The sequence below is a fragment of the Eumetopias jubatus genome, unplaced genomic scaffold (genome assembly GCF_037043125.1).
Source record: "Eumetopias jubatus isolate StellerSeaLion01/CBP00866 unplaced genomic scaffold, mEumJub1_p1.0 scaffold_5, whole genome shotgun sequence".
Lineage (NCBI taxonomy): Eukaryota > Metazoa > Chordata > Mammalia > Carnivora > Otariidae > Eumetopias > Eumetopias jubatus.
In genome coordinates this window covers 794,980-822,793 of record NW_028274811.1, presented here as the reverse complement: position 1 = coordinate 822,793, position 27,814 = coordinate 794,980, and the positions used below count along the sequence as shown (strand labels likewise).

Sequence of the window (27,814 nt, the reverse complement as noted above, 5' to 3'; positions counted from 1 at the left end):
TACCTTCACATCACATGCCAACTACACTTGGGGGGATTCTGTAGGTCACCTGGACCTCCAATTGTCTGCAAATTAGAGGGTTCCTATAATACCCTCAGCTTGCTAATTGATTAGAATGATTCACATGAGTCAGGAAAGTGTCATACAAGTACAGTTTTATTAAAAAGGATTCACATAGGGTGGGTTCTTGGAGGGAGTACACAGCTTCCCTGTCTCTCTCCATGGATTCAGAGTATGCGGCCTCCCAGAACATCAGTGCAAACAACCAAGAAGCCCACTGAGCCTTGGTATTCAGAATTTTGATTGGGGTTACATTACAAAGACATGATTGCTCAAATCATTGGCTACTTAACTGAACTCAGGCTCTACCCCCTTCTCCTCTGAGAGGTCCAGGTGGCCCATAGTCCCCACCCTGTACAGTTGGTGGGTCTTCCTGGTGACCAGCCACTGACCTGAAGCTATCTAGGATCCTGCCTGGGATCACTTCATTAGCATAACAAAGTCAGCTCCCATCACTCAGGAAATTCCCGGGGTTTCTGAAGCTCTGTGCCAGGAACCAGGGACAAGACTAGATACCCTCTTTATTAGACTTCACTCCCCACACAGTATGGGCTGTCCATGGTTAACAGGGAGGTCATGAGTGTCATTTTCCCAGGACTCAGGCCTGTGTTCTCTGAATCTGGATTCAGATTGTGCTTGGCCTTGAGCCTGGGGCCTGATTAGGGTGTCCTTTGGGCGTCACTGAGAATCTGGGTGCCTGGGATCCCATGCTGCCTGGGATCCCGTGCCCTGCTCTCATTCATGATGTCAAAAACACACAAAATCAATGACCGTGGTGACTTTCACTTTCACTTCCTGGCAATGGCTGTGTTTCTTGGAAAAGGAGCCCTCAGAACTTTGTTTTCACTTTCTGTTCTTGCAAATGCAGGGCTCTGCAATGTGATGGCTGCTTCACTATTGGCCAGATCCTGTGAGGGTGGAACAGATGCCAGAGAGGTTTTAAATCCTGTCAGCTCCTCACACACAGTTTAGATATTTCAGATGACTGTCCACTCTTTATCTCCGCAGTGACTGTATCAGCACACAGGGTGTGTTCCAGTGCAAGGCCAGTCTGTGCAGAGGAGTGTTCCTGTTGTGGGTTGCAGGGAGCACTTCATCCAGGCTCAGCATTTCCTGTGCTGCCTGGGGGCATATTCAGAGCTCAGCTCTGACACCAGAAGCCTCTTTTCCTTCAGGAGCAGGTAAGCAAGAAATCATTTTGGATTGAGTACGGGTCTAAAAATAGAATTATAGATCTGTAGGCCTGAGGTTGGGAGAGTCTGCATGCTTGATTTTAGGTGCTGTGGACTTGGAAGGCTGAGGGGCAGGATGTCTGGTGGATGGCTGTAAGCCAGTTAGAGCATTTAACTATTTGGGACATTTTCAGAGGGCATTTTGAGAACAAACTTTATTCCTGTGAACTGCACAAGGAACATGTGAATGTCAGGGGTGTCAGTGCATAGGGGCTTTTCCCCAAGAGCTTCTGGATCAGACACCCTCCATCTTATGCCTAAATACCTTTTTCTGGGGAGACAATGCTTATTAGCTGTTAAAAAATTAAAATCAACAAATTTTAAAGAGTGATTAGCTTCATTAAATGATTCATGAGTTAGGCAGCATCTTATCTAGCAAATAGGAAGGAGCTCCATTGAGCTATAGGAAAGGAAATGTTTTTAAAGGAAGAAAGGAAAGAGAAAGAAGTCATTAACAGTTCCTTTACCACTGTGAGGGCATCAGCTTTGCTGCAGGGCAAAGCTTCATCCTAACTGGAAAACACACACACAGTAAGAAGAACATATTGATAACCCAGGCTAGGTGACTACTGAATAAAGACCAGCTGTGAGTGTTCAAATGTCTCTCAAAGGAGGAGGCGTGAGGTCTCTGGGGGCAAAAATAATTTTTCCAGGATAATGGGCCAGACAAGTCAGACATTGCTGGGAGATTTCTACAATTTTATAGAAGTCTCCCCTCCAATATGTAGCCATAGTTTGAGTCATCTGAAATGCACTATGATGGGTGAAGGAATGAAAAAACAACACAAAAAAGTGTTTGCTAGTGAGTCAGGAAGAATCAAGCAGATGTCTTGTGTTTCGTAAATCCCTATTTGTTCAACTTAGAGCCATCGTTTATCCATCTTATTTTCTCTGGTTCAGAAGTGTACCATGTTAACTCGGCATCAGAATGGTAAAAATCTCACAATGAGGGGACATTTTTCTAGCAGCAGAATGGATGTTATCCACATGTGCCACAATCTTTACAGATTCTTTTCCTGGCTGTTTTTTTATGTGAGTCAGCTGGGTCATTTTCCTGATACTCTGGTTCAGTCCTTTTAATGTGAACCTCAGCTTTGATGACAGCAATTTCAGAAGGTAAGAGAGTAATTACAAGCGATAACATTATACTAGGACATATCAAATTTCCAGGAATTTCACATAATTTCTAGAACACTTATATACCCATGGAAATGCAACATAAAACACAGAATCTTTGTTTTCTAGGAAGATCACTTAAATGGTAAGGGAACTTTCACAACTTATTACCAAAAGTAATCAAATGTTTAAAATAACCATCAAATCTTTGTTATAGGAAACCAAATTCTAATTTTGCATCATACTTTTCTATGAGAACATATTCATTACAATGTTTGTCAGTCCTGACCATGAATAAATTCCTTTCCAAAGGTTCATTTTTCATAATCTTTCTACTACTTTCTTTCACCTCAAAAAAAGTGTTTCTCCAGTCCATATACATTTTTTTTTTTACCAAAAGCACATAACCTAGATTTCTTTCTTTCAGAGATGTTTCCTTTTTTAATTTTTAGTAGCTTTAACCACACACATTAGAGTTCTTAACACTTAGAAACTTTAATTTCTAGTGAAAATTAAGCAGTAAGCACTTGTTAACTGTGTGTTAGACCAGTGTTCTGTTCTTGAGATGGGAAGTTTATAAATACACTTTATAACTTCTAGAAACACATGCTTTTTTTACAGTACAATCTTTCCATACAAAAGTTTACCAACAGACTTACATTTATCTTTAGTTTCTCAGTAATAAAGAAGCCAATATTAGAGACATGTATGTTTAGTAATTAATGTTTCATGATTTTAATTTATTTGGATATGATCTAGAAATGTAATGAATTTACCTAAATTTTAAAAAAAATTAGTTTAGATCTAAAAAAATTAATTTACATCTATTTAATTTACTTGTTCTTAGCAATTATGCTTTGATTACCCATGAGCAATAAAAGACCATGAGACCTCAAACTAAATTATTCTCCCAAGCTATTTTTATTTTTATTTTATTATTTTTATTACGTTTTTTATTTTAATTCCAATATGGTTAACATACAGTGTTATATTAGTTTCAGGTTTACAATATAGTAATTCAACAGTTCTATGCATTATTCAGTGCTCATCATGTTAACTGTACTCTCTAATCCCCATCATTTCTTTCACTCACCACCTACCCACCTCCCCTCTGATAACCATCAGTTTATTCTCTAAAGAGTCTGTTTCTTGGTTTGTCTCTGTCTTTCTTTTTTATTCCCTTTGCTCATTTGTTTTGTTTCTCAAATTCCACATATGCATAAAATCATATGGTGTTTGTCTTTCACTAACTGACTTATTTCTCTTAGCATTGCACTATCCCTATCCATGTCATTGCAAATGACAAGATTTAATTTTTTTTATGGCTGAATAATATTCCATTGTATATGTATATCACATCTTCTTCACCCATTCATCTACTGATGGTCACTTGGGCTGCTTCCGTTATTTGGCTCTTGTAAATAATGCTGCTAGAAACAGAGCGTGCATGTATCCCCTTTGAATTAGTGTTTATTTTTTTTCAGTCAATACCCAGTATTTCAAGTACTGGATTGTAGGGTATTTCTGTTTTTAAGGTTTTGAGGAATTTCTATACTGTTTTGCAGAGTGGCTGCACCAGTCTGCATTCCCACCAACAGTGCGAAAATGTTCCTTTTTCTTTACATACTTGCCAACACTTCTTGTTTTTTTGTGTTTTTGTTTTAGCCATTCTGACAGCTGTGAGGTGATATCTCATTGTCGTTTTGGTTTCCATTTCCCTGATAATGAGTGATGTTGAGCATCTTTTCATGTGTCTGTTGGCCATCTGGATATTGTCTTTGGAGAAATGTCTGTTCTTGTCTTCTGCCCATTTTTTAAGCGGAGTATTTGTTTTTTGGTGTTGAGTTATGTCAGTTTTTATGTATTTTGGATACTAATCCTTTACTGGAAATGTCATTTGCTAGTATCTTCTCCCATTCAGTAGGTTTTCTTTTAGTTTTGATGAGAGTTTCCTACACTGTGCACAAGCTTTTTATTTTGATGTAGTCCCAATAGTTTATTTTTGCTTTTATTTTTTTTTGCCTCGGAAGACATATATGGAAAAATGTTGCTATGTCTGATGTCAGAGATATTACTGCCTGTACTTTCTTCCAGGGTACTTATGGTTTAGGATTTTATGGATATAGTCTTTAATCCATTTTGAGTTTATTTTTGTGTATGGTGTAAGAAATTGGTTCAGTTTCAGGTCAGTCCCTGGGACTCTATGTTCCAGCTGTAGAGTCTCAGGCTCCTGGGGCAGGCTCAAGGGCAGCTGAAGCCCTTGACTGAGTCCAACTGGCTGTCAGCAGGTGTGCAAGTCTATACCTAGGTGGACAGGGAAACTGTCCTCTTGTGCTTTCAGGAGTCACAGAACCAAAAAACACTGAGGCAGGAAGAGACCTCAAGTAGCTTAATTCTCCAATTCCTTATTTTGTGCGTCTTTCATGTGTTTGTTGGCCATCATAAGGAATGAGGTTCGGGGTGATGTTGTGACTGGCCTGGTTAGTGGAGGACCTAAGCCAGAGTCTGGTGCTAGAGGAAAGAGAATATGAGGCAGCTACTCTTGGGGTAGCCAGGAGGTCTCCCGGTCCTGCTTCCGTTGGTGGATTGATCACTCTGGAGAGCAGGGAAGGAGACAAGTTTTATCTGGACTTCACATATCCGCAATGCCAGGTCTTCCCTCATTTTACTCTTTAATTAGAACTCCTGGGATACTTTTTTTTTTAATAATGGAAGTATATTGGACACACAATGTTACATTAACTTCATATATACAACATAGTGAGTCAGCAATCTATATGTTCTGCTGTGTTCACCACAAGTGTAGCTACCAGCTGTCACCATGCACCACTACTACAATCTCATTGACCATATTCCCTACACTGAAACTCCTATTAGTCTTGGGACAGTCTTTACCTGAGAGACACAGTCCTCTCCTACACAGCAGAGTTTGCTTTGGGTAACCTCATTCTAGATGTTTTGCCTACATTTCCATTGTCTGCTTCTTCCCACTGGCCTCTGAGAATATTGAAGACAGGAAACATTTCCACAGCCACCACCTTCCCTACTATGGAGGTGCTGAGGGTCACAGTCACAAGCTGGTTTATGAAATGAAGGCAAATGCGGTGGTCTTAAAGGAAGTTCCACCCAGACCTTAGTGAGGATAGGAAACATTTCTACTTCACCAGCCAGGGGACACCCATCTTGCAACCAGACAGCCTGAGTTTCTTGGTATCTAAATTTTTTTTAAGATTTTATTTATTTGAGAGAGAGAGCATGCAAGAATGGGGGGAGAAGCAAAGGGAGTGAAAGAAGCAGACTCACCACTGAGCAGGGAGCCCAATGCCGGGCTTGATTCCAGGAGATCATGACCTGAGCCAAAGGCAGACACTTAACTGACTGAGCCACTCAGGTGCCCCTCTTGGTGTCTAATTTTTGATACTAGAAGTACAGTACCAATATTTGCTTTTCTGGGATTCTTGAGTCATTTACATTCCTTCTCAGATAGCACACTCATCTTCCTATCATCACTGACTTCATGGGACTTTTCACTGTATGTTTAAATTTGAAAATGGCACTCAATATGTCGTGATGTCATGTCTTTTGGGTAGTCAACTTTTTGATCTTCTCAAGTTGGCAGGGAGCAGAAGGCAGAAAGTTTCTTTTACAGTCCATGAAACACAAAATATCTCTAGTCAGACCCAGTGATAGCAGCCATTGTCAGGGAAGTCTGCATTCACCACACTCCCAAGAGAAGTTCTGGGACCTGAACCCAGCCCTGTGACCTCAGCACTCAGAACACACTCAGGGTCTCAGTGGGCTACTCTGGCTCTTTTACACCCTGGAATTCAACCTGTGTTGTGAGGTGATGGTGAAAGAATGATGGTAGAGCATCTGTGGGAGGTTGGGTAGAGGCCATCCAGGCGCATCTTGGGCTCATACATCCAGGTGAGCAGCTCCCCAGGGCTGGCCATGGTGTTAGCAGGAAGAGAAGGAGAGTTTTCAAGGCTTCAGTGACAAAGGAAAAAGGAATTAATTCTTTAGAATCCTCTCAACCTTGACTAAAAGCACACTTCCAATCCAATGGAGAGAAGCTGAAGCATTGAACTGGAATAAAAACCTATTGGGAATCAGACTGGATTCTGGAAATAACTCTTCAGGAGGTTGGTTTGCTAAGGTTGCCATAACAAAATACCATGGGCTGGGGGGCTTAAACAGCAAAAATTTATTTTCTCACTCTTCTGGAGGCTGGAAGTCTAAGATCAATGTGCCAGTAGGTTTTGTTTCTACTGAAGCCTCTCTCTTTGGCTTGTAGATGGCTTTCTTCCTGCTGTGTCCTCACATGGCCTTTCGCTATGTGTGTGCATCCCTGGTGCTCTTCCCCTTCTTCTAGGACACCAGTCCTATTGGATCAGAGTCCCACCCATCTGAGGTCAGTTAACCTTCATTACTTCCCTAAAGAACAGTAACAATACAGTCACAATAGGGGTTAGGGCTTCACCATAGGAACTTGGGGATACATACTTTGGTCCAGAAAAAACTCTAAGTCTAAAATAATTTTTAGTAGGAGTACTCCTTGTGTAATGTTAGAGTTGGACTAGAGAATGGTGTGGGTGTGTCTGACAACCCCAGCAGCCCTGGGGAAGTCTATTCAGGGGAAGTCCATTCAGAGAAAGACCCAGGAGGATGAGCCAGCAGCTCCTTCAGAGCTTAAAGGACATGATTCAGGAAGCTGCTTCAGATGCAGATGTGATCTGATACCATGTAACCTACTCAAGAGAGAAATGGATGGTCACAGACACCAAGTTACAAGTGTACTTCACACTTGAGTATAAGGGCAGGCAGATCCTTTTCAACTACCCAGTAGTGATAGACATACAGAAAATATCTGAATGACTGGAAATTTGATGCTGTTTGGTAAGCAATGCATTCTCTTTCTTTTGTGCAATGTGTAAGAATCAGGATATTATGACCTACCAATTCCACCCCTATTTCTGGTGAAGGTTCCTGCACAAGTGTACAAGAAACATGTGTAACCTGTTTATAGCGGAACTGTGTTGAAGAGAAAGAAACAACTTTAAAGAACCCCAAACTTAAATTTCCATTGACAGGGAATAGATTATATGTGCTATCTTGGCAAAACGGAAAAAACATGTGATAGAAACAATTGTAAGTGAAAAGCAGTTTACAGAAGATGATACACAAAATAATCATATTTTTCTAAGACACCCATCAAGGAAAACTATATGATATATTTTCTGAGTAAACACACATAGTGGTAAAAACTGAAGGAAGCAAAAAATGATAAATGCAAAATTTAAAGGTGTTTTATGTCTGAGAAGAGATACAGAGAAGCAGGTAATGGGGTTAAGTGTGTAGGAATATTCATTTATACAAGAAACATTCTAGTTCATTTTGGGAGTTGAGTTCACATGTATTTATATTTGTATCTTTTTTTAATGCTGCATGATTATATCTCTTTTATGAAAGAGCTATTTATTTATTTAAGACAGAGAGAGTGCCTGCAAGCAGGGGAGGGGCAAGGAAGAGGGAAAGGATTTTCAGGCAGACTCCCCACTGAGCAGGGAGCCCAATGTTGGGCTCCATCTCAGGATCTCAGAAGCCAAGAGTCAGATGCCTAACTGACTGAACCACCCTGGAACCCCTTTATATCTTCCTTTATTCTGTGTGTATGTATGCATGTAATATTATATATATCCTACTGTAGGTAGCTGTGGAACACATATTACACTAAGAAAAAGTAACAAAGGACAGTGGCAAAGCTGAAGAACAATGTCAACAGCCATCTTTTTCACTAGACTGTATTTTAGAGCAGTTTTAGTGTCACAGCAAAATTGAGCAGAAGGTTCAGAGGGTTCCCATGTATCCCCTGCCCTCACACAAGTACAGCCTTCCCATTGTCAACAGCTCACCCCATCATACAATTCATGAACCCAAACTGATCCATCTTTCTCCCTCCACATCCATTGTTTACATTGGGTTCCCTCTTGATGTTGTATATTCTATGGGTTTTGACAAAAGTATAATTTATCCACCACTGATCCACCATTATCATATCACACAGAGTGGTTTCACTGCTCTAAATGGCCTCTATGCTGCACTGACTTATCTCTCCCTCCCCTGAACCCTTGGGAACCACAGATCTTTTCCTCATCTCTATAGTTTTGCCTTTTTCAGAATGTTACACAGTTGGAATCATGCAGTATATAGCCTTTCCAGATTGGTTTCTCTCACTTGGTAATATGCATTTCAGTTTCCTCCATGTCTTTTCTTTTCTTTTTTTTTTTTTAAGATTTTATTTATTTATTTGACAGACAGAGACACAGCGAGAGAGGGAACACAAGCAGGGGGAGAGGGAGAGGGAGAAGCAGGCTTCCCGCCGAGCAGGGAGCCTGATGTGGGGCTCGATCCCAGGACCCTGGGACCATGACCCGAGCCGAAGGCGGGCGCTTAACAACTGAGCCACCCAGGCGCCCCCTCCATGTCTTTTCATGTCAGCAGTCAAGTTAAGGAGCCTTCTGAATGCTGAGTGGTAAGTGGAAGTGCTCCAGGTCACTAGTCCCTGGTGACACTTCTGAACCCCAGGGATGAAGAGTTCCTACAATTTTCCATGGAGACAACCAGGGGACCATCTAGGAATGAGAATGGAATTGGCATTGGGCTTTTTTACTGGCAAAATGGCATGCTGGAAGGAAGTAGATCTTCAGAGTTCTAAGACAACATGATGTATCCAGAATCCTCTACTCAGTTAAACTATTTATTGAAAGTGATCACAAAATAAAGGCATTAATTGGAAATCCAAAGACTCAGAAAGTTTACCTCCCAGAGAACTTTTTCTGTTCTCTTTGTCTAGGATCTCATTGTTTTAGGGTTTTTTGTTTTGTTTTTTAGATTCCACAAATAAGGAGATCATACGGTATTTGTCATTCTCTGACTTACTTCATTTTAGCTAAAGCCTTCAAGGTCCCACCTATGTTGTTGCAAGTAGCAAGATTTTATTCTTTTTCATAACTGAATAATATTATATCTTATATATATAAATATATATGTCACTATTATATATATACACACAAAATTATACCAAAATTAAATATATACCACAAATATACATATATATACATACATATACATTATATATGTATATATATATCTCACATTTTCTTTATCCCTTTATCCATTAATGAACACTTAGGTTGTTTTCATATCTTGGCTATTGTAAGTAATGATGCAATGAACATGGGGGTGCATATATCTCTTCAAATTAGTGTTTTTCATTATCTTTGGTTGAATACCCAGAAGGGGAGCTCCTGGGTCATATGGTTGTTTTATTTTCAATTTTTAGAGGAAACTCTTTACTGTTTTCCATAGCGGCTGCATCAGTTCACATTCCCACCAACCATGCATTAAGATTCCCTTTTTGTGGGATATCTTTTTGAAGGTAGTCATTCTAACAAGTGTGAGGTAATATGTCATTGTGCTTTTGATTAGCATTTCCATGAAGAGTAGGATGTTGAGGATCTTTTCATGTACCTTTAGGCCATTTGTCTAAGTCTTCTTTGGAAAAACATGTAATCAGATCCTCTGTGCATCTTTTAATCATATTTTTTTCTTTTTTGCTACTGAGTTGTATGAGTTTTTTTAAATATATTTTGGCTATTAATCCCTTATCAGATGTGATTTACAAATATTTTCTCCCATTCAGTAAGTTGTTTTTTCAAAATTTTTATGATTTCCTTCTGCTGTGTTGAAGCTTTTTAATTTAGCTTATTTCATCTCATTTTTTTATTTTTGCTTTTGTTCCATTGTTTTTGGAGTCAGATCCAGAAAATCATAGCCAAGATTGATGTCAAGCAATTTACCCGAAAAATGTTCTTCTAGGACTTTTATTGCTTCAGGTCTTAAACTCAAGTCTTTGATCCATTTTGCGTTAGTATTCGTGATGGTATAATAGTCCAGTTTCATTCTCTTGTATTTGGCTGTCCTGTTTACTGAACACCATTTATTAAAGAGATTGTCCATACCCCTTTTTATATTCTTGCATTCTTTGTCATAAATAAATTGATGATATATATTTGGGTTTATTTATGGGTACTCATCATGTTCAACAGGTTTATCTGTCTTGTGTTATGCCAATACCATACTGTTTTGATTACCATAGCTCTGTAATATAGGTTGAAATCCGGAAGTGTTATACCTGCAGTTTGTCCTTTGTCAAGATTGCTTTGACTACTCAGGTTCTTTTGTGGTTCCATATAAATCTTAGGATTGTTAGTTCTATTTCTTTGAAAAATGCAGGGATTGAATTGAACATGTAGACTGTTTTGTGTTGTATGGATGTTTTAATCTTTAAATTTTTTATTGTTATGTTAATCACCATACATTACATCATTAGTTTTTGATGTAGTGTTCCGTGATTCATTGTTTGTGCATAACACCCAGTGCTCCACGCAGAACGTGCCCTCTTTAATACCCATCACCAGGCTAACCCATCCCGCCACCCTCCTCCCCTCTAGAACCCTCAGTTTGTTTTTCAGAGTCCATCGTCTCTCACGGTTTGTCTCTCCTCTGATTTACTCCCCTTCATTCTTCCCCTCCTGCTATCTTTTTTTTTTCTTAACATATATTGCATTATTTGTTTCAAAAGTACAGATCTGTGATTCAAAAGTCTTGCACAATTCACAGCGCTCACCATAGCACATACCCTCCCCAATGTCTATCACCCAGCCACTCCATCCCTCCCAACCCCCACCACTCCAGCAACCCTCAGTTTGTTTCCTGAGATTATGAATTCCTCATATCAGTGAGGTTATATGATACATGTCTTTATCTGATTGACGTATTTCACTCAGCATAACACCCTCCAGTTCCATCCACGTCATTGCAAATGGCAAGATTTCATTCCTTATGATGGCTGCATAATATTCCATTGTGTGTATATACCACTTCTTCTTTATCCATTCATCTGTCGATGGACATCTTGGCTCTTTCCACAGTTTGGCTATTGTGGACATTGCTGCTATAAACATCGGGGTGCACGTACCCCTTCGGATCCCTACATTTGTATCTTTGTGGTAAATACCCAGTAGTGCAATTGATGGATCATACGGTAGCTCTATTTTCAACTTTTTGAGGAATCTCCATACTGTTTTACAGAGTGGTTGCACAAGCTTGCATTCCCACCAACAGTGTAGGAGGGTCCCCTTTCTCCACATCCCCGCCACATCTGTCGTTTCCTGACTTGTTAATTTTAACCATTCTGACTGGTGTAAGGTGGTATCTTATTGAGGTTTTGATTTGGATTTCCCTGATGCCGAGAGATGTTGAGCACTTTTTCATGTGTCTGTTGGCCATTTGGATGTCTTCTTTGGAAAAATGTCTGTTCATGTCTTCTGCCCATTTCTTGATGGATTATTTGTTCGTTGGGGGTTGAGTTTGACAAGTTCTTTATAGATTTCAAATACTAGCCCTTTATCTGATATGTCATTTGCAAATATTTTCTCCCATTCTGTCGGTTGTCTTTTGGTTTTGTGGACTGTTTCTTTTGCTGTGCAAAAGCTTTTTATCTTGATGAAATCCCAATAGTTCATTTTTGCCCTTGCTTCCCTTGCCTTTGGCGATGTTTCTAGGAAGGGGTTCCTGCAGGTGAGGTCGAAGTGGTTGCTGCCTGTGTTCTCCTTTAGGATGTTGATGGACTCCTATCTCATGTTTAGGTCTTTCAACCATTTGGAGTCTATTTTTGTGTGTGGTGTAAGGAAATGGTCCAGTTTCATTCTTCTGCATGTGGCTGTCCAATTTTCCCAACACCATTTGTTGAAGAGACTGTCTTTTTTCCATTGGACATTCTTTCCTGCTTTGTCAAACAGTAGTTGACCATAGAGTTGAGGGTCCATTTCTAGGCTCTCGATTCTGTTCCATTGATCTATGTGTCTGTTTTTGTGCCAGTACCATACTGTCTTGATGATGACAGCTTTGTAATAGAGCTGGAAGTCCGGAATTGTGATGCCACCAGCTTTCCTTTTCTTTTTCAACATTCCTCTGGCTATTCGGGGTCTCCAGGTTCCATACAAATTTTAGGATTATTTGTTCCATTTCTTTGAAAAAAGTGGATGGTATTTTGATGGGGATTGCATTGAATGTGTAGATTGCTCTAGGTAGCATTGACATCTTCACAATGTTTGTTCTTCCAATCCATGAGCATGGAAAGTTTTTCCATTTCTTTGTGCCTTCCTCGATTTCTTTCATGTGTATTTTATACTTTTCTGAGTACAGATCCTTTGCCTCTTTGATTAGATTTATTCCTAGGTATCTTACGGTTTTGGATGCAATTGTAAATGGTTTCAACTCCTTAATTTGTCTCTCTTCTGGTTTGTCGTTGGTGTATAGGAATGCCACTGATTTCTGTGCATTGATTTTATATCCTGCCACTTTACTGAATTCCTGTAAGAGTTCTAGCAGTTTTGGGGTGGAGTCTCTTGGGTTCTCCACATAAAGTATCCTATCGTCTGCAAAGAGTGAGAGTTTGGCTTCCTCTTTGCCGATTTGGATGCCTTTGATTTCTTTTTGTTGTCTGATTGCTGTGGCTAGGACTTCTAATATTATGTTGAATAGCAGTGGTGAGAGTGGACATCCCTGCCGGTTCCTGACCTTAGGGGGAAAGCTCTCAGCCTTTCCCCATTGAAAATAATATTTGCTGTGGGTTTTTCATAGATGGCTTTTATGATTTTGAGGTATGTCCCCTCTATCCCTATACTCTGAAGAGTTTTGATCAAGAAAGGATGCTGTACTTTGTCAAATGCTTTTTCTGCATCTATTGAGAGGATCATATGATTCTTGTTCTTTCCTTTGTTAATATATTGTATCACGTTGATTGATTTGCAGATGTTGAACCAACCTTGCAGCCCAGGATAAATCCCACTTGGTCATGGTGAATAATCCTTTTAATGTACTGTTGGATCCTATTGGCTAGGATTTTGGTGAGAAGTTTTGCATCCATGTTCATCAAGGATATTGGTCTGTAGTTCTCATTTTTGATGGGGTCTTTGTCTGGTTTTGGGATCAAGGTAATGGTGGCCTCATAAAATGAGTTTGGAAGTTTTCCTTCCATTCCTATTTTTTGGAACAGTTTCAGGAAAACAGGTATTAATTCTTCTTTAAATGTTTGGTAGAATTCCCCTGGGAAGCCATCTGGCCCTGGGCTTTTGTTTGTTGGGAGATTTTTGATGCTTGCTTCAATTTCCTTAGTGGTTATAGGTCTGTTCAGGTTTTCTATTTCTTCCTGGTTCAATTTTGGTAGTGGATACATCTCTAGGAATGCACCCATTTCTTCCAGGTTATCTAATTTGCTGGCATAGAGTTGCTCATAATATGTTCTTAATTGTTTGTATTTCTTTGGTGTTGCTTGGGATCTCTCCTCTTTCATTCATGATTTTGTTGATTTGGGTCATTTCTCTTTTTTTTTTTTTGGTAAGTCTGACCAGGGGTTTATCAATCCTGTGAATTCTTTCAAAGAACCAGCTCCTAGTTTCGTTGATCTGTTCTACTGTTCTTTTGGTTTCTAGTTCATTGATTTCTGCTCTGATCTTTATTATTTCTCTTCTCCTGCTGGGTTTAGGCTTTATTTGCTGTTTTTTCTCCAGCTCCTTTAGGTGTAGGGTTAGGTTGTGTATTTGAGACCTTTCTTCTTTCTTGAGAAAGGCTTGTATTGCTATATACTTTTCTCTTAGGACTGACTTTGCTGCATCCCAAAGATTTTGAACAGTTTTGTTTTCATTTTCATTTGTTTCCATGAATTTTTTTAATTCTTCTTTATTTCCTGGTTGACCCATTCATTCTTTAGTAGGATGCTCTTTAGCCTCCATGTATTTGAGTTCTTTCCGACTTTCCTCTTGTGATTGAGTTCTAGTTTCAAAGCACTCTGGTCTGAAAATATGCAGGGAATGATCCCAATCTTTTGGTATCGGTTGAGACCTGATTTGTGACCTAGGATGTGATCTATTCTGGAGAATGTTCTATGGGTACTAGAGAAGAATGTGTATTCCATTGCTTTGGGATGGAATGCTCTGAATATGTCTGTGAAGTCCATTTGGTCCAGTGTGTCATTTAAAGTCCTTATTTCTTTGTTGATTTTTTGCTTAGATGATCTGTTCATTTCAGTCAGGGGGTGTTAAAGTCCCTCACTATTATTGTATTGTTGTCAATGTGTCTCTTTGCTTTTGTTATTAATTTCCTTATATAATTGGCTGCTCCCATGTTTGGGGCATAGAGATTTACAATTGTTAGATCTTCTTGTTGGATAGGTCCTTTAAGTAGGATATAGTGTCCTTCCTCATCTCTTATTACAGTCTTTGGTTTAAATTCTATTTTGTCTGATATAAAGATTGCCACCCCAGCTTTCTTTTCTTGTCCATTAGCATGGTAAATGGTTTTCCACCCCCTCACTTTCAATATGGGGGTGTCTTTGGGTCTAAAATGAGTCTCTTGCCGACAGCATATTGATGGGTCTTGTTTTTTAATCCAATCTGGTAGGCTGTGTCTTTTGATTGGGGCATTAAGCCCATTTACATTCAGGGTAACTATTGAAAGATCTGAATTTAATGCCATTTTATTGCCTGTAAGGTGACTGTTACTGTATATTGTCTTTGTTCCTTTCTGGTCTATGTTGCTTTTAGGCTCTCTCTTTGCTTAGAGGACACCTTTCAGTATTTCTTGGAGGGCTGGTTTCGTGTTTGCAAATTCCTTTAGTTTTTGTTTGTCCTGGAAGCTTTTTATCTCTCCTTCTATTTTCAATGACAGCCTAGCTGGATATAGTATTCTTGGCTGCATATATTTCTCGTTTAGTGCTCTGAAGATATCTTGCCAGTCCTTTCTGGCCTGCCAGGTCTCTGTGGATAGCTCTGTTGCCAATCTAGTGTTTCTACCATTATAGGTTACATATCTCTTCTCCCAAGCTGCTTTCAAGATTTTCTCTTTGTCTCTGAGACTCGTAAGTTTTACTATTAGATGTTGGGGTGTTGACCTATTTTTATTGATTTTGAGAGGGGTTCTCTGTGCCTCTTGGATTTTGATGCCTGTTTCCTTCCCCACATTATAAAAGTTCTCTGCTATAATTTGCTCCAATTTACCTTCTGCCCCTCTCTCTTTCTTCTTCTTCTGGGTTCCCAATTTTTCCAATGTTGTTTCATCTTATCATATTGCTTATCTCTCGAATTCTGCCCTCCTTATCCAGTAGTTGTTTATCTCTCTTTTTCTCACCCTCTTTATTTTCCATCATTTGGTCTTCTATATTGCTAATTCTCTCTTCTGTCTCATTTATCCTAGCAGTTAGTGCCCCCTTTTTTGATTGCACCTCCTTAATAGCCTTTTTGATTTTGACTTGGTTAGATTTTAGTTCTTTTATTTCTCTAGGAAGGGTGTCTCTACTAACTTCCATGCTTTTTTCCAGCCCAGCTAGTATCTTTAAGATCATGATTCTGAACTCTAGGTCTGACATCGTACTAATGTCCATATTGAGTAGGTCCCTGGCAGATGGTACTACCTCTTGTTCTTTTTGCTGAGGTGATTTTTTTCATCTTGTCATTTTGTCCAGAGGAGAATAGATGAATGAGAGAACAAAATACTAACAGGTTTAACACCTCCCCAGAAAATATACTCTAAACAAATCAGAAAAGACCTGAAACCAGGGGAAAAGAAAGGGAAGAAAGAAAAAAGAAAGAGAAAAAAAGAGAAAAAGAAAAAGATAAAAAGAAACAAAAAGAGAACACAACAAAAAAAAACAGAATATGATCAAATATGATCAGGCTAGTGCATAGATCAGTGCCACTCACTAGAATTTGGGTGTATTTTGGTCTGTTAGAAGACAGTGCCTCCTAAAATTTTAAAGAAAGAAAGACTTATATATGTACAAAATAAGGGTTGATATAATGAAGGGATGGAATATGACTGTAAAGATGAAAATTATAAAAGATTTTATAAAAGGAATTTATAAGATAAGAAGTTGTTTGTAAAAAGAAAGAAGATTAAAAAAAAGAAAAAAAGGGGAGAGAATGTGATCAGGCAGGAGACTAGAACAAAGCCATACACTAGTGATTTAGGGTATATTTTGATCTGTTAGAAGAAACTGTATCTCAAAATTTTAAGGAGAGAACAACTTATATATATATGCCAAAAATAAGGGTAACTACTATGAAGGGATAGAATATGCCTCTAAAAATGAAAAATAAATTTTTTTAAAAAAGGGATTGATAAGATGTTGGTTGAAAAAGAGAAAAAGAAAAATTAATAAAAAACAGGTAAAAAAATTAACTTTGAAAGACTAATGAATCATGGTAAAAAAGCCATGAATTCTGTGTGCAGTATTCCCCTAACGCTGGAGTTCTCCCGTTCTCATTGATCAGTAAACTTGGTCTTGGCTGGCTGCCCGTGCTGATATTCTGGGGGAGGGGCCTGTTGCCGTGGTTCCCAAGTTTCTTTGCCAGAGGCGGAATTGCCTCGCCCTTGTCTTTCCGGGCTAAGCAGTCTGCTGGGTTTGCTCTTGGGAGCTTTTGTTCCTGCAAGCTCTCACTACAGCTATGGAGGATGAGAGTGAAAATGGTGGCCTCCCAATCTCTGCCCAGAGGAGCTGAGAATTCGGGGCCTTGCTCCTCAGTGCGCCCCCAGAGAAAAGCAGCCAGTCACTCCTGTCTCCCTTGTGTCCAGCTGCACTCCATGCTCACTTGGCCTGTGACCGAGTGTTTCTATCTCTGGCACCCAACCCCGTGGATTCTCCAAACCCAGCAGATCCTTGCGGTGCACTCCCACACCGCTCCTCCCCGGGGGAGGAAGGGGAGTCTCCCTGGCTCTGCCGCTTGTTGGGTCCCTGCCGAAGGAGCAGTGCCCCTACTGGGCCGCGGATCACAGTTTATGGCAACCCCGAGCTGAGAGCCCGCGCCTCGGCTCAGTCTCTGCAGCCGGCTTCCCCGCTCCAATACCTGGGAGCTCTGCCACACTCAGGCACCCCCGGTCTTTCTGTGACCCTGAGGGTGAGGGTTCCACCTCCCGCTTAGCCACTGGAGCGACCTCCCTCAGTGGAGCCGACTTCTAAAAGTTCCAATTTTGTGCTCCGCTGCTCTATCACTTGCCAGAAGCAGCCAACGGAGGCCCCCTCCCCCACCGTCTATCCTCCAGAATATCACCTCGGATTCACTTCTCCACACATCCTACCTTCCAGAAAGTGGTCGCTTTTCTGTTCAGAGAGTTGTTGCTATTCTTTTCTTCGATCTCCTGTTGAGTTCGTAGGTGTTCAGAATGGTTTGATCCCTATTCAGTTGAATTCCTGAGACCAGACGAAATCCAAGGCTCCTACTCCTCTGCCATCTTACTCCGCCCCCTGTGTATGGGTGTTTTAACAATATCATTTCTTCCAATCCATGAGTGCAGAATATTCTATATTTATTTGTGTTTTCTTCACTTTCTTACATCAATGTCTTAGAATTTTCAGTACACATGTCTTTCACCTTCTTGGTTAAATTTATTCTTAAGTATTTTATTCTTTCTTTTTTTGAAATGCAACGAAATAACTTTGCTACTATAACAGATGTATGATATTTTTATTGAAGTATACTTAACATATAGTGTTATTTTTTTCAGGTGTAGAATATAATGAGTGAGGAAGTTTATAAATTACTCAGTGCTCATCACCAAAAATATACTTCTAATCCTCTTTATATATTTTACCAATTAGCCCACCCATCCACCTCCTCTCTGGCAACCACCAGTTTGTGTTCTGTGTTTAGGGTCTCTCTTTCTCTCTTTTTTTTCTACTTTTCTTTCATATTTGATGTATTTATTTATCCCCCATCATTTCAGTAATAACTTATTCCTTTCATTCATTTCGATATATTGTCCTTCTTTCTCTCTTAATAACAGATTGTAAAATCCAATGATAACACTATAGTAACCTAAAGTTCTTAATAGGAAGCCCAGCTGACAGGTCAGTTATAAGAGAATAATTGGCATAAAGCCCATGTTTGGGGTGTATTTCTTACCTGCCAGGCTAACTTCTATCATGCTAGAAAGGATAAAAGCTTCCTTACAAAATATGGAAGACTTGTTACTTCCTTAATATGCCAGATAATGCATTTAGCACTAAAAAGTGAAATCGTGTGTGTGTGTGCGTGTGTGTGTTTTAAAATAACAGAAACACATTTACCCATGAAATAAATTTATTTCACTTGGTGTTGAGGTGACCACTGGCTGCTACACCAAATGCGTTTTGATTCTTTCTGATTTTGTGTCTCTTGATATAGGGATAGAAATAAAGCCCACATACTCTCTTGACCTCTGGGAACATGATGTTGTCTCAGTGCATGTATAATGTGACTTTTTTCCAGAGATTGTCTTGACATAAGCCTATGTTTTATTTTTATTTTATTTTTTCCTACTTTTTTCTTTGTTTCTTTTGTTTCTTAAATTGAACATATGAGTGAAACCATATGGTATATGTCTTACTCTGTCTGACTTATTTCACCTAGCATTTTATTCTCTAGATCTATTCATGTTGTTGTTGCAAATGGCAAGATCTTATTCTTTTTTTTAAAAGATTTTATTTATTTACTTGTCAGAGAGAGAGAGACCACAAGCAGGGGGAGTGGGAGAGGGGGGAAGCAGGCTCCCTACTGAGCAAGGAGCCCAATGCAAGACTTGATCCCAGGACCCTGGGATCATGACCTGAGCCGAAGGCAGACACTTAGCTGACCGAGCCACCCAGGCATCCCTGGCAAGATCTTATTCTTTTTTATGGTTGAGTAATATTTACTTTATATATACATATTTTATATATACATATAAACTGTATGTTTTATATATACATGTATATAATCACATCCCCTGTATCCATTCACCTATGGATGGAATTTTTTTTTTATTTTTTGATGATGTTATAATTCGAATTGTTTTCTTAATTTGTCTTTCAGCTAGTTGATTTTTAGTGTATAGAAATGCTTTGCTTTGTTCTATTTCTGTGAAAAATGCAGGTGTTGTATACTCATTTTGTATCTTGAAACATTACTAAATTTGCTCATTACTTTGAACAGTTTTTGGTGGAATCCTTGGGTTGACTTCTTCCTTTGTAGTGTGGATGACTTTTATATCTTTTTCTTGCCTGATTGCTATGGCCAGAACTTCCAATACTCTTTTGCATAGAACCAGTGTGACGAGGCATCCTTGTCTTTTTCCTGATCTTAGAGGAAAAGATTTCTGCTTTTCATTGTTGAGTATGATGTTAGCTGGGGTCCTGCCTATACGGCTTTTATTATGTTGACTTACCTTCCTTCTACACACAATTTGCTGAGCATTTTATTTATGAAAAGGCATTTAATTTTATCAAATGTTTTTTTTTTGCCTCAACTGAGTTGACCATATAAAATTTATTTTTTATTCCGTTTATATGGTATATTATATACATTGATTTGCTTGTGTGAAATTATGGTTGTGTCCCCTGGGACACAAATAAAATAAATCCCACTTGATCCTGACGTATGATTCTTTTTTTTTCTTTTATTATGTTACATTAGTCACCATACAGTACATCATTAGTTTTTGATGTAGGTTCCATGATTCATTGTGTATAACACCCAGTGCTCCATGCAATATGTGCCCTCCTCAATACCAGTCACTGGGCTAACCCATCCCTACCCCCCTCCCCTCTAAAACCCTCAGTTTGTTTCTCAGAGTGCATAGTCTCTCATGGTTCATCTCCCCCTCTGATTCCCCCACTTCATTTTCCCCTTCCTTCTCCTAATGTCCTCCATGCTATTCCTTATATTCCACAAATAAGTGAAACCATATAATAATTGACTTTCTCAGCTTGTCTTATTTAACTTAGCATAATCTCTTCCAGTTCCATCCATGTTGATGCAAAAGTTGGATATTCATCCTTTCTGATGGCTGAGTAATATTCCATTGCATATATTCTTTTGATATGATGTTGAATTTTGCTTACTAGTATTTTGTTGAAAAAAATTACATCTATTCTCATTAAGGATACTGGCTTGGGGAGAAGAAGAATGCGTGGCTCCCCTTGTCCCATGAACCCAACTAAATAACTATTAAATTATCCTGAATACCCCAGAAATTGACCTGAAAGCTCACAGAATAAGCACCACAACTAAAGGGAGAGAAGAGGCATCATTGAAGAAGGTAGGAAGTGTGGAGTCATGGTGTAGGGGAGAAAGAGATGTTGGGTGCTGCACAGGGGAGGGGGCTATGGATTTGGAGAAGGTGAGAGAGAGAGAGGAGCACATGGGGGAACACACTAGCAGAATATTATTGCACAGCCATTGACTTGGAAAACAAGAAAGGCTAAATATTATGAGTTCTTGCAACAGCTGGGCTTAAAGCCTGGAGTTTTAAAGGTCAGACAGCTTGGAAACAGGGATCTAAAGAATGCTTGGGGCACACAAGGGAGAGATTGTTTGCTTTTCTTGGAGCATGGCCTAGAAAAGAAGTGTTCACACAGATGCCTCTCCTGGAACAATTCATCTCCCTTGCACCATTTCCCTCCCACCCACCTCAGCTCCAACTGCTGGAAGCAGCACAAGGCCAATATTGGCAGCCTAACTTGTCTATACCAGGCCCCACCCCCCTGCCCTCTGGTGAGAATGCCCTTCTCAATCAACTAGCCTCAGTCCCAGTACAGAGGCCCCTCCCCATGAAGACAAGCACAAAACCCTGCCCACACTATGTGGCCAGACCAAAGTGTTTTTTTAATTTTTTTAAAATTTTTTATTTTTATTTTATTTTATTTTGAAGGAGAGAGAGAGAGTGTGCACATGCAAGTGGTGGGGAGGAGCAGAGGGGGAGGGAGAGAGAGAATCTCAAGCAGGCTCCATGCTCAGTGCAGAGCCCAGCCAGGGTTCAGTCTCACAACCCTAAGATTATAATCTGAGCTGAAATCAAGAGCTGGACACTAAACCGACTAAGCCACTCAGGTGCCACAGACCAAAGAGTTTTGAGTGCAAAGGAGAGGCAAAAACTGACAAATACAAGAAAGGACAGAAAATCTCCAGAAATAATGATAAAACCAGTTATAAAACGGTACTAAATACATATCTATCAATAATTACTTTGACTGTAAATGGACTAAACACTCCAATCAAAAGACATTGGGTGTCAGAATGGATTTGACATATGTGTATGCACATATATATGATGCCTACAAGAGACCCGTTTTATTTTATTAGTTTTTATAAAGATTTTATTTATTTATTTGAGAGAGAGAGAGTGCAAGTGAGAGAGCACAAGCAGGGGGTGCAGCAGAGAAAGAGGGAGAAGCAGACTCCCTACTGAGCAGGGAGCCCAATGTGGGGCTCAATCTCAGGACCCTGAGATCATGACCCAACCCAAAGGCAGCTGCTTAACTGACTGAGCTAATGGGGCCCCAAAAGACTCATTTTAGACTTAAAGGCACTTGCTGATTAAAAGTGAAGGGATGGTTGGGGAAATACAAATCAAAACTACAATGAGGTATCACCATCTGTCAGAAGGGCTAAGATCAAGAACACAAAAAAACAAGAGTTGGTGATGGTGTGGAGAAAGGGGAAACCTCTTGCACAGTTGGTGGGATGCAAGCTGGTGTAGCCACTCTGGAAGACAGTATGAAGTTTCCTCAAAAGTTAAAAATAGAACTACCCTATGATCCAGCAATGGCATTACTAGTTATTTATCCCAAATATACAAAAACATTGTTTTGAAGGAATACATACACCCAGTGTTTCTAGCAGCATTATCCATAATTTCCTATTGTACATAATGCTGCTAGAAACACTGGGAGAACAAACTAATGGTAACCAAAGGGAAAGGGGTGGGGGGTGGGGGTGGGGGAAACCTGTGATAGGGATTAAGAAGTGCACTTGGCTGTATGAGCACTGGGTGTTATATGTAAGTGTTGAGTCACTATATTGTACACCTGAAACTAATATTACACTGTATTTTAGCTAATTTAAATAAAAACTTAAAAAAGAACTTAAAAAATGTATACAGGAGACATGTGGACATGTGTTTCTATCAACAATCTTCATAACTGTGAAAAAGGAGAGGATAAGCATTGACAGAAATGGATAAATAAGTTGAGATAAAATAAAACAGCTTTGCATGAACCATAGCTATTTAGAGAGGAATTTGTCTTTTAGCACAGTGCTGAGATTAAATACTAAGTAAGAACCAGGAGAATACCCCTTAACAAACGCTTCAAGACTGACAACTGATTTGTCTGTCTTCCTCTTTTTCTATGACTGTATCTATTGCCTCGTCTTGATTTATAGACAAAACCTGGAAAATCTACAAAAATAAGTGTTTTGTTGTTTATCTAGGAATAATGCAGAAAATATTGCTGTTATTTTTGGTGAAGAAAATCAATTTTGTATAGCTTATTTCAACCTAAATAAAATGTGAATTTTGTTTAAAAAAAACCTAAACAATATATTGTTTAGGCATGCATATATAAGCGATAAGGCCACAAATAAAAGAAAGGAATCATAAACACATATTTCATGAAATTGTAACCCAGGGGCTATGGACAGAAAAGGAGTTAATAGGAACACAGGGAGATATAGGTTATCAGAGATGCTTTATTTCTGTCATGATTGTTCAGTGTGTAGGTGATCATTGTATTACACAAGTAAGTAAAAGATTTAAAATAGGGAAAACATCTCAGTTCTTTTCACATTGTTATTCTCTCCATCCTACCATGTTTTAGGGACATCAGAGAAATATTCTCTGTCTGACATACAGAGACAATCACTGCTATGATAGGAGAAAGACTGAGAAATCATTCAGTGAGGAGACAGGGAACAAGAGAGACTGAAATTCTAGGTAGAGCCAATGGCAAGGCAAAGATGCAAGCTCACACATGAATTTGACAACTGGCTGTAGATGCAGATGAGCACATACAGACAGCCAATTACAGCTCTCAGTAGTAAAGTAAGAAATACCTCTGAGTCTCAGGTACCCTGGCAGTGATGGGACACTTTTTAGTGGGTGACAGAAGGCTTTTGGGGCTCCCCAGGGCTGGGCTGCTCCCCAGCAGTGTGTGAGAATCACGCTGGGGCTGCTCCTCTTTTTGGCTGGCTCTGGTCTGCAGTGACCTCAGCACCCAGTGGGCTGGGCCTGATGCCCCAATATGCCCACCTCAGGGTTCAGAGTCAGACTTGCTGCTCCTAAGTCACCATTAGGAAATCAGAAAGTATGATTTATGAGGATATTGTTATATTTCCTTGGTTCAGAAAAGGGAAATCAATTCTTTGTAATGAATGCCTTAAGAAACTCCCTCTCTCCTGATCCCATTCAAGTGAGTAGAGGTCCACTCTGTGTAGTATACAACCTCCAGATTCTTGAAGAATGGAAATCTCCACTGCTCTGGTTCAGCACCTTCTCCAACTGAGTGAGAGACCTGCAGCAGGAATAGGAAAAGAGTCAGCTTCTTTTCTCTTTCTTCCTCCCACTGCCTCCATTACATGGAGGAGTGTGGAGTAAGAGAAATACAAGAGTAGGAATGGACTCACTCAGGCAGGACATTTGCAATCCAGCTGATGGCTTGGTGTGGTGAATGTCTCTCAGGGAGGAGGGTCCAGTGAAGATCCATGCTGATGTCCCCATTGGGATCTTGGGGCAGGCATAGTCCAGACCTGTTAGGCTTCTACCTCCTCTGTAGTGTCAGGAATAGAAGGGCAACTCCACCTCTTTCTCCTCAAATCCTTCTACCCAGGAAGACCACGTGCAGCACTCATTGTTGGCCATGTCCCTTATAACAGTCTCAATAAGAAGCTGATCCTTGCCTTTCCTCTCCACAACCTGTCAGCTGTCCTTTCCTGACCCAAGAGGGGAATCAAGGATGGCAATGACAAATTTACAATCTTTTAGCCACAGAAGGATTTCATAAATTGTTATGGACATTTGCAATCTCGGCAGAAACTTTGTAAAACAGACCTTCTCTATTACTCTGTTGCAGTCACCCAGTGCCCTCCCTGGGGCCTCTCGTGACCACAGTCACCCTGAGTTGCTTTTCCTTCTACTCTTTCATAACAATGAGGACATGACAATCACTGAGAGGTTAAGCAGCTACCCAAAGTCACCCAGACAGTAGTGAGTAGTGCTGGGCTCAGATCCTTACCTAGTTTGGGCAGGTGCATTGACTTCAGGTGAGGTCATAGCAGGGGTCAAAAAGAGAACACCACAGTGGATGTAGCTTCTGCACTCTGATTTCCATGGGTGAAAGTGAGCTAGACATGTTGGGAAGCCCCAAGAAGTAACTTTGTGGGCAGTGTCTGTGCCCATCCGAGGGCCAGACTTACAGGGGTTGAATGTGGGTCTGGGTGCTGATTTAGAGGAAGAATTTCAGGGAGGATCCATCAGGGCTGGTCTCAAAGCACCCCTACCCTTCCCTGGGCTTCTGTACTGAAAGTGCTCAACTAATCCTGCACAAGCCTCAGGCAAATGCTGTAGGAGCCCTACCCTTCCAAATGGAGAAAATGAAGCTGGTTCTCCACCTTTTTGAGAACTGGTGTGAAGTGAAAGCAGCCCTCCCTGATTTCCCTCCTCTTGGGCTGAGGCCCTGCCACCATCTTTAATCCAGAAATTACACAGCTCTGAGCAGGAAAGACACTGGAGCAGAAGACCCTGCAATTTCACCTTCCTAACTCCTTTTCTGTCTTCTTTAGGCTCTTCCTAGGACACCCCAACCCAATACAATTCCCTTCTTTCCTTATAGAGCATCCTGGGCATGGAACCAGGTTTGGATGGTCCCAAAAGGACCTGCTTAAGGGCTGGACACTTCCCCAGGGAGGGGTAACTTCCAGGAAGACCACTGATATCTGCCTGATCATAGTCACCCTCTGCTTCCTGGAGCAAGTAAGTGAGAGAGCCCCTAAAACCCAACTTGGCTAATAACCCTGCTATGGTGAAGACATGAAAGGTGGAGCCTGACACCAGAGCAACAGACTGGCTTATCCATTTCAGTGAGTAGTCACAATTAAGACCCTCTCTGACATTCTTCAGGGACAAAGCAGCACCCAAACTCTTTGGCTGCTCCAGACCCATCCAGCCCTCCAGCATGGAGGCAATGGGCCTATCACCTCCATGTTCATAGCATTAGGGTTGGAAAAGGACAGCAAGATTTGCCATTCATATTCTCTCAGAATCTAAATAGGATGTAAGGCAATGACAGTTTCTGGGGTAGCCTGAAGTTGGGAGAATCTATCTGGAACACCTGCTTGACCTTCTGTGGATTAGGGACTAGGGGTGGGGTTTCAGGGACAAGGTGTCTAACAGGCCTTAGACAATGTATAACAATGCACAGGTGTATCTGCTTTGGAAAAACTGTCACTGTTGCTGGACACCAACTCCATCCTTTACCTCAGTGAGGTGGACTCTTGAAATATTCTTTCCCAGACCAGGTCTTTTTGTGCTTCATGACCATTGATGATGCAGATGTTTATTATAATTTCCTAGAATAAATCAATATGTTGATTTTTTTCCTCATCCTTTCTCTATGATGATAAAATGGGGGAAATGTGGGACTTGGTCCACATTGGGTTCAAACTACAAAAGCCCTTGATGCCTTAGATTCTAGCCTGGTCCAAAGCCGGTCTCCACTTCATGGTTCAAGATAATTGGGCATGGTATGAACGATATAGGATCCTGTATGGGAAGTCCACTAATGAGTGTTTTCCTTTCTGCTTCTTAGGTCATGAAATCTATCTGGTAACGCATAACAAGAGTTCAAAAAAATTACCCAGTGCAATAAAATAGAGTAAGTTAAAATAAAGGGTAGGCAAACTGTTGGTAAAATCTTTCTTCAGGTATATGCATATGTGTGCATGCATGTGTGTACTTAGTTCCTATGTGAAATGCATCTCTCACTGCTGGTCTTATTCAGAAGACTGAAAGATCTGCTCGCAGAGTCTGGTTCTCCTTATAAGCACAACTGCCCTTTCTAGTTGAATCTCCTTCCTGGGTTCCCTCCATAAAGGCCTATGTCTCTTTACTCAGGGACCCTCAAACTCTGTTCAGAGAGGAAAGATCAGAGGTTTAACATGAGTAGGATCTACAAGAAGGAAGCTTTGGGGAGCCACTTGTATCTAGGCTTGTCTCTGATTGCTTCTCCTCAATTTCTGGGTTAGTAATCTGAGCCTCAATGTCCTGCAGACACATGGGTATTGACAACTCCTGGAATAACCTGCAACTTCTCATGAATTTACCCTTGTCCCATCCTGTGATGGCAGTGACACATGGGCATAATACTGCCTAAAAGGATCCTGAGAGGGTCCCATGTTCAGGGTTGTCTAGCACCAGGTGCAGGGCAGGGACCACATGGGTAGGTAGTGGGGGATAGGGACCTGTGGCTGGTGCTGCATGGCCTCAGTCACCCCCTTCAAAAGGGTCCAGTACAGGGGCTCAGGTGAGCAGATATGTGAAAAGTCCATGGTTGGGTCAGACACAGTCACAGAAATGGTCTGGAAAAGTGTAGGTTTGTGCTCACCTCCCACACCCACCTTGGGATGGGGGTGGGGTCATACTCTGCCCCAGCCCCTACTTGCTTTCCAATGGACTATGGAGGAGCTGGCTTCAGCATTTCAGATGACAGATTTAAGAAGCAAAGTTAATTATCTGTCAACCAGTAAGTAGAGGATATGCAATGGTATATTGTGTTTCATTCATCTAACAGAAATGTGTCCCATACCTGCTGGGCACTAAGGGCACCAGGCAGAGCCTAGGGAATTATTTACTGAGAGTGACAAGACCTGTATGTGTGTTTTTATGATACCAAGCATCTAACATGGGATGACACAATACTTTCTGGGACTTTCAGTTTTTGAAGAGACAGGGTTGTTTTCAATTGACCTAGCACATAGGAAGTCAAGGTGAGATGGATACATGTGAGGGTTGTGATGGGATTTAGACAAACCAGGAAAAGGATTCAAGGGCTATAGCCCAGTTCCTGTGTTCTGGCTAGCGTGGGTCCCACAGGACCACTGATAAGGACATCCAGCCTTCCCCATCCCATACTAGGGGCAACTTATAAGCAAGCAAAATACATAGCATGCTCAGGGACAGAAGAAACCCCTTCACACAACTGAGTCAGTGAGCCTGGAACTCATCCAGAAGATTGTTTCCCTGGAGCCATGATGGCGGTTCAGGTCTCCAGGAACCTTTATGTCCCCCATAAACAAACATCTAGGCTATTCTGGGTAGTAGTCAAGAGAGGTCTTAAAGAAGGCTTTGAGTACAAGGACAAGGGAGGCTACTCTTAGGTATTCTTATTCCAGAATGTTCTTTCAGCCTGAGACAGCCCAGAGCTCTATCTTTCTGACTTCTAGCCAGCTTTAGCCCTGTGTGCTCTGCCCAGCACCATGTCATTCACCCCCTCACTGAGC

The 27,814-nt window shown here is 40.6% G+C and overlaps 1 protein-coding gene across 3 annotated transcripts in view; it reads left to right on the top strand.

The window, feature by feature from the left end:
* The first annotated feature begins 935 nt into the window (after positions 1-935).
* Positions 936-27,814, top strand: part of LOC114201203 (immunity-related GTPase family M protein 1-like) — a 34,451-nt gene continuing 7,572 nt past the window's right edge. The window contains exons 1-3 of one of the 3 annotated variants that reach the window (XM_028093761.2): positions 936-1,241; positions 25,150-25,289; positions 26,125-26,190. The gene's annotated coding sequence lies outside the window, so the exon portion shown is untranslated. The remainder of the gene's footprint in view (positions 1,242-25,149; positions 25,290-26,124; positions 26,191-27,814) is intronic. The other 2 variants (XM_028093759.2, XM_028093760.2) reach the window with 2 other exon arrangements.